This window comes from Vidua macroura, chromosome 5 (assembly GCF_024509145.1).
Source record: "Vidua macroura isolate BioBank_ID:100142 chromosome 5, ASM2450914v1, whole genome shotgun sequence".
NCBI lineage: Eukaryota > Metazoa > Chordata > Aves > Passeriformes > Viduidae > Vidua > Vidua macroura.
Window position 1 is genome coordinate 51,905,808 of NC_071575.1, and position 6,679 is coordinate 51,912,486.

The window sequence follows — 6,679 nt, forward strand, 5'->3', positions numbered from 1 at the left end:
ATAGAGGCATTTCAAATGGCCCCAGAAAAGGAAGCCACGGAAGCCGTGCATTTCTGAGGTGGCGAGTGGGCTGATGCCGAAGTGTACATTGCTCTCGCAGGTTACTTCTGTTGACAACTTGCAGCCACAGATAGGTGGTTCACATCTGTCTGAAATCGTTTTTCTAGATTCTCTGACGATCCAGATAGATGCATAGTCTCAGTGGTTGTTGTCACAGTTAAGGCTCTGAGAAAAATACAAAAGCCTACCACTAGCATTCGCAAAAATTAAACAAAAAAGGCTTCACCATGTGAGAGCCACATTTCTGGAGTCTGATCAGGGCGTCCTGGGAAGGCAGGCTGGGAGAGGGAAAGACATCAGACTTCATGTGGATCAAGTCCTTCTGTGACTGCCTACATACCCACAGGTGGTGGTGCTGGTACCAGGGAGGACAATGAAACTACTGAACAAGGAAGTCTCAGACTAGGAGGACAAAGGCTGGAGGGATGGACTGGTGCACAGAAAGGCCATTCCTCTGTATGCAGCTCTAAAACGATGGCAGCTGAGGCAGTGTCCACACTGCTCCAGGGCCTCCTCATTAGCAGTGGCAAGTTTTCAAAGCCCTGTATGAAAACTCAACAAACTCAGTCAGCCAACCCGATTCTCACTGTATGAACTGAGCTGGGTTTAGAGCGGTGAAGGACTCTAGTCCGTTATCAATATTTTGAAGCACTCGGTACTGGACATTTAGGAAAGGACCTTTAAAGCTGTCAGTTACCTCCCTAGTGAACCAGGTCTCAGAAGGCGGAATTCCTCCTGCTGTGGGCAGCGACTATTAGCTAGATGGCAGCATTAAGCATTAAGAGTCTGAGTTCTTCTGCCTCTGGATCTGTACCAGGGGAATGAGGGGAACACTGAGGGACAATCATGCTAACAAACACACTGGCTTTCTTCACACTTTGGGTGCAAAATGTAGCAGTCAAAAAGAAATAGGTGGCCTATTTTTATGGGTGGCCTCTGTCATTAACATTAACTAACAATAGTAAGCAAAATCTGTGAAATGCAGAAAGGTAGTCAGGGAAAAGCATAAATGTCAACCTATTGAACATCTCTGGTCACATTTCCTCAGCACAGTAATTTGCTAAAGCAAATTTTCTGGGACCACCATCATCAATCACATGCCAGTGCTTGTGTCTCCATAGTCCTATAGTAAAGGGGTAGTTCTATAAAAAATATGGTTACTGTAAATGACTTTTTCACTAAGAGGAATACAATTTCTACTCAGCCTTTTGCAAAAACTTGTTCTCATTCTAATAGCGAATAAAAATAAAGTAACACTACAAAAATCTTGCCACTAAAAATATGCAAAGCACAAATTGAGACGTGAATTCTATGAAACTTTAAAGCAGTCAGTTCCCACACAATTTTAAATATAATGGCTCAGTCCAGCAGTGTCATCTCTGAACTACTACTGCATTAAGGCCAGGATGATCATGTTATCATACATAAGATTACATGACTCTTCTTTTTAGAAAAGATTATGGTTTCTCCACTAGCTGCCTGAACCTTTATGGAGGGGAGAAGTCTCTCTTACTTTCTCTCACACTTTATATCAGAATCAGAATTGTTAAGATGGACAGGAACTTTCTTAGCTCATCTAGTTCAACCACTGGAGTAGGGTCACCTCAAGCAGATTGCACAGGACTAGGTCCAATCAGGTTTTGAATGTCTGCAAGGATGGACACTCCACAATCTCCGTGGGCAATTCATGCCCATGTTTGACCACCCTCACAGTAAAAAAAGCTTTGTCTTTGTCTAAACAGAATTAAGTTAATTTGTTTCATTTTGTGCCCATCTTATCCTTCCCAGTGCATCACTGAGAAGTGTCTGTCTCTGTGTTCTTTATTCCCCTCCATCAGGTATTTATAAATTGATAAGATTCCCATGACCCTCCTCTTTTCCAGTTTGAACTATCTCAGCTTTCTCAGCCTCTCCACATAGCTCACATGCTCCAAATCATTAATCACCTCCAGCACATCTGCATTCCTCTTGCATCATGGAGCCCAGCACTCTGGATGTGGCCTCTCCAATGCTGAGGAAAGGAGAAAGATCATACCCTTGATCTGCTGGTGGCACTCATTGTAATGCAGCCCAGGATGCTGTTGGCCTTCATTGCTGCAAGGGTGCATTGCTGGCTCATGTTCATCAAAACTTGTATCTTTCTGAAAAGCTGCTTTCCAAAGCCAGCTCCTAGTCTGCACTAATGCATGGAGGTTTTCATCCTTTAGGTGCAGGACTTCACAATTCCTTTTGTTGAACTTCTTAAGATTCCTGTTTGCTATTTTCTCCAGCTTGTTGAGTCACACAACCTCAACAGTCACACAATCATGTAGTGTATCAACTACTTCTCCCAAGTTCATGGTGTCTGCTAACTGTCAGAGGGTGTGCTCTGTCCCATTGTCCAGGTCATTAACAGAGATGTTAAATGGCATTGGTCACAGTATCAATCCCTGGGTACAGCACTACTGATGGGCTATCAGGTGATCTTCGTGTCAGTGATCACAAACCTTTAGGCCAGGCAGCTTAGTGTTCTTACCCAGCCAGCCTGCCTTTCATCAGTTTGTCTATGAGACTGCTATGGGAGAGAGGCAGTGTTGAAATCCTGGTTGAAGTCAAGATAAACAACATCCACTGCTCTCTGCTCATCCACCAAGTGAGTTGCTCAATCATGGAAGCCTATCAGGTTGCTCAAGGATAATTTCTCCTCCACAGACCCATGTGAGCTATCCCATCAGTTTTCTGCTTTGAATATGTTTGGAAACAATTTCCAGAGTTATTTGCTCCATCATTTTCCCAGGAATTAAAGTGAGGCTGACTGGTTTGTAGTTCTTTTATTCTCTATTCTTTTCTTCTAGTCTTTGCTGAAGATAGGAGTGCTATTGGTTTTCTTCCACTACTTAAAACATCCATGTCTTCCCTAGAGCTGCATGCAAAGGACCTCTAGCAAGTCAGCAAAAGTCTAATGCATTGCTTTCAGGCTTCAGCTTTTTTCCCCATATCTCCTTTTCTGGAGAAAAAGGTGAATTTTAGAAACAATTTAGATTTTGATTTCCATCAGACCAGGCTCAAAATAGAATGTTCTCAGCTTGGAATTGGGTACATTGGTAAAATGAATTGACAATAACTATCAGCATATCTAACAGCTTAGGATGAGTACCCTCATCTTCTGCAGTTACTTGTATCACAACTCTTTATTGATCTTGTGTGTTTCCTTTCTGTAAAGCTACTCTTGTCTAACATTATTTGCATTTTTACTTCTGATCTCTTGTCAATTCTGGGTGCTACTTTTCATCTGGTGCATTTAAATGTAGAGTATATTTTTCATATATATATTAAATGTTTCTGCAGAGCACAAAAGCTACCTTTCTGGAGCCCTTTATGTACTTCCCTGATAATGCTGCCATCAAACAATGGTGGTATCAGTCTTATAGGAATCAGTCAGAACTTGTCCCTGCATTCCTCAGATGCTTGTGTTCAAATGCTCAGCCAGTTAAGTGCACAAATGTCAATGCATAATATTTATATTCAAATACTTATAAGCTTAAAAAAATCCAACCACAACAATGAAAAGTCAGTCATTAGTTCCCATTAAGAAAATTTAACTAAAACCATTTTATTTATATTTACTCCTCAATTTGTCCAACCTCAGATTTGTATACAATTGCACTCATTCAACTGCATTTTTTTCTGCCTAGATATTATATTCTGTCTTACTTAGTTTGTAGAATATATTAGTCTAAACAAAATAGTGTTAAGAACTGGATTGTTCTTTTTTATATGGCAATGAAATGAGGATATTTTTGTTAAGGTTTGCTTTTTAGGGGATAAAAGAAACAGTAAAATGGCTAATGGCGAAAAGATCAGTTTTGAACTGATTTAAGACGTTTTTCCCAAGATAGAAAAATTGTAGCTATGTTTTCAAGTCCTTCATTTGGGAAAATATGTGGCTAAAATTAAGGCATATAAGAACATATTTATGCTCAGTGAAAGATTTCCTAATAGAGAATCAGTGTCTTGTATTTCATCTTTAACTGTCTTTTGGTCATAAAATTCATTGTTATTTTGATGCTCAGTAATCAGTTTTAGCTTCATGCATAGCACTGCCATTTTAGACACATCTTGTACTATTTTTCTCTAATGTTTTGGATTACAAAACTGTGTGATTAAGCATGAATCTCACCTTATATTGTTTGTGAGCAGGTCATAGCCAAAGCCAGACATGCCAGTGATATTTCTAGGGTGCTTTGTAATTGGTTTTTCTTGAGACTGTACCACACCAGGCAGCACTTACTGGTGGGTGCAGTACTGCTTCACCCTTTCCCTTACCCACTGTGACCTCCTTTGTTTGTATACCATGAACTTGTGGAGAAAAACTGGAAAGCATGACAGAATAATTCCTCAAAAGTACAAAACCTAAATGTAAAGTAGAAAAACATATTTTAATGATATTTAGGGGATGTCTTTTTTTAAATAATAAGATGAGTAAATTGAGTATGTATTGTTTTTGTGGTCTTGCTTACTGCTTCTGAAGGCATTTGTTGACGCTGTTGTCCATTTGTATGTGTGAGCTTTGGCCTAGGCAAAAACACATAATAAAGATGCTCTGGGGCCTATGGTATTGTTAATGTGTATTTACAAACTGCTTGGAAGAATATAAGTTTGAAAGTTCAAAAGAGCTTACATTCTTTTCCTGATGATTTCCTGATGATCTGTGTGATCTTCAGAAAAACTAATTTATCAGCAGTTGTATACTACTACCACTGTAGTGCTCACCTCTATGGTATGAGAGGTTTGTGCATAGCTAATACATTTTCCAGTCCCCCAGCTTTTCCACAGAAGATTAATTTAATCCTTTGTGAAGAGTTTGCAGGAGGTGGCGAAAATTTCTGCCAGTTTAATTTCTGAAATATAATATAAATTCATTTCATTTCAGGAATGCATTTCTCCCAGAGGCATGTCAGATAGTACCTCTCTATTAATTTCAGGTGTTCTGTGCAGATTCAAGTATTTGGATGGGAATTTGAAGGAAGCAATCACTAGACATTGTGGTGTTGACCACACATAAAATGGGTAGTAGTAATAACTGATTTGCAATGAACAGAACTCTTCACCTTGTGTTGTCAAAATAGAGCTCTCCTTGAAAACCAGGCTTGCCACCAATTTACTTCATAGTGGGTCTCACTATAGCACAATACAGGTTGTGGGACTCTGCATAAATATTCAGACAGTTTCTTTCTGTCTTTCTCTCTGCCTGAAAAGACAGGATTTATTTCTTTGGTCCTTTCAACCAGACAAGCAAGTGGCAGAGCATTCACATGCTTAGAAGATGGAGAGGTTGCACTCTTGCAGACACCATCAAACTGTTACTCTGCTTCAAAGTCTTTCTTGTTCATTGCAACTTGCATTTGCAGAAAATGTGTAATATATTCTTCTTCTTCTATTTAAACACCTTTGCTCCACTGATGTGTACCAGAATTGCAGAGTTTGGGACAGCATTCCTCCCAGACTATTCCATTTGATCTGACTCCCTATGAGCAATCATTGAACAAAATGGTTTTTATGTCCTAGTTCTTTTTTGCAAGCCAGAACTTGATGCCAGTGTTCATGAGTTAGATAAGTCTCAGACAAGAGCATAGGGAGGATCCAAGATCATCCACAAGCTTGATTCCTGACTAGCTTTCCTAGCCCTTAAAAGGGCTTCCCATTGTCTTTTCCAATCACAGAATCACAGAATATGTTGAGTTGGACGGGACCTACAAGGATCATCCAACTCCTGGACCTGCACAGCACCACCCCTGAGAGTCACATCAGTGCCATTGTCCAAATGTTTCCTGAACTCTGTCAGACTTGGTGCTGTGACCACTTCCCTGGGGAACCCATTCCAGTCTCCAGTGACCCTCCATGTGAAGAATCTTTTTGTACTTTCTAACCCAAAACTCCACTTTTGAGTCCTTAGTCCTTTTGAGTCTACTTATGCAGCTGACCAGCATAAGTGATGGCATGAGCTGATTCAAATAAAGAGAAAAACCTAGGTTAGATCCAATCATTTCCACACTTAGGTCCCAGTTTTGTATCTCATGTTTAGTTTGTGCATATATATGTGAATATCCAAAAATATATACAAAAATGCTAATCATATGCCCTGCTCTGACATTTTGGCTGCACTGCATTACTCACAAGCTGTGCACCAGCTATGTAAAGAGTAGGTTATCACTAAAATTTGTGTCACATCATGACTTAGTACTAAAAGCTATTCTATAAAATGGCGATTTTTGAATTAGTTTGTTTCAGGGTAGTCTTGTGTCTGAAGGGTAGTGTTCTCTACACCTTAAGCTCAAATACTTAAGGCAATTTGATTTTCATATGTGGGGTTGAAAAAGTGACACAAATATCTCCTTTTAAATCCTAAAGAAATATCCAAATTAATTTCTTATAGGAATGCTTCTATCTACAAGAAACCTCTCTACCTCACAACCTGCCTTTATTGGCAAGGATGTTAGGACCACGTACAGAGCCTATTGTCCTGTTAGCTTAATAAAGCCAGTGAAAGTCTTAAAATTAGTCTTATTATAGGTTTGTGAACTTCTGAATTAGCAATATCAAGGAATGTATGGCATAGCCATAATACATTTATACTGTC